At 41.4% G+C, this 423-nt stretch overlaps 1 protein-coding gene across 1 annotated transcript in view; it reads left to right on the plus strand.

Annotated features, from left to right (window-relative positions):
* Window positions 1-423, plus strand: part of TMEM278 (transmembrane protein 278) — a 4,832-nt gene that overhangs the window by 971 nt on the left and 3,438 nt on the right.

Genomic DNA, 423 nt, shown 5'->3' on the forward strand with positions numbered 1-423 from the left:
GTGATTTCTCGCTTTCTGTCTTTATGTCTCTGTCTGTCTGGCGAGCTCACGCGCCCTATAGCAAAAACCTCTTCAGAAAAAAGAAAAGAAAACCCCAATCCCACGTGGTGACCCTGGTTACAATACCCAGCCTGGTTATGCCGAAATATGCTGGGCACACGCACAAGTAAGTACCCAAGATTGAATGGGCTGGAGGAAGGGGGTGGTCACAGTGTGACCAGACCCTGTGGAGGGTGCTTCTCTTTCTCACACACACTCTCATGTGGGTGTGCATGTGAACTATAGTAAATAAAGAAAAAAATAATGGAAAATGGAATTAAAGTACGAATTTATTTTGGTGCAAAAAAAAATTTGAAATCCATGCATGGTATTTTCCTTTCCTTTCCTTCCTTTTCCTTTTCCTTTTTCTTTTCTTTTTTTTTT

This window comes from Tupaia chinensis, unplaced genomic scaffold, assembly GCF_000334495.1.
Source record: "Tupaia chinensis unplaced genomic scaffold, TupChi_1.0 Scaffold143584_1, whole genome shotgun sequence".
Lineage (NCBI taxonomy): Eukaryota > Metazoa > Chordata > Mammalia > Scandentia > Tupaiidae > Tupaia > Tupaia belangeri.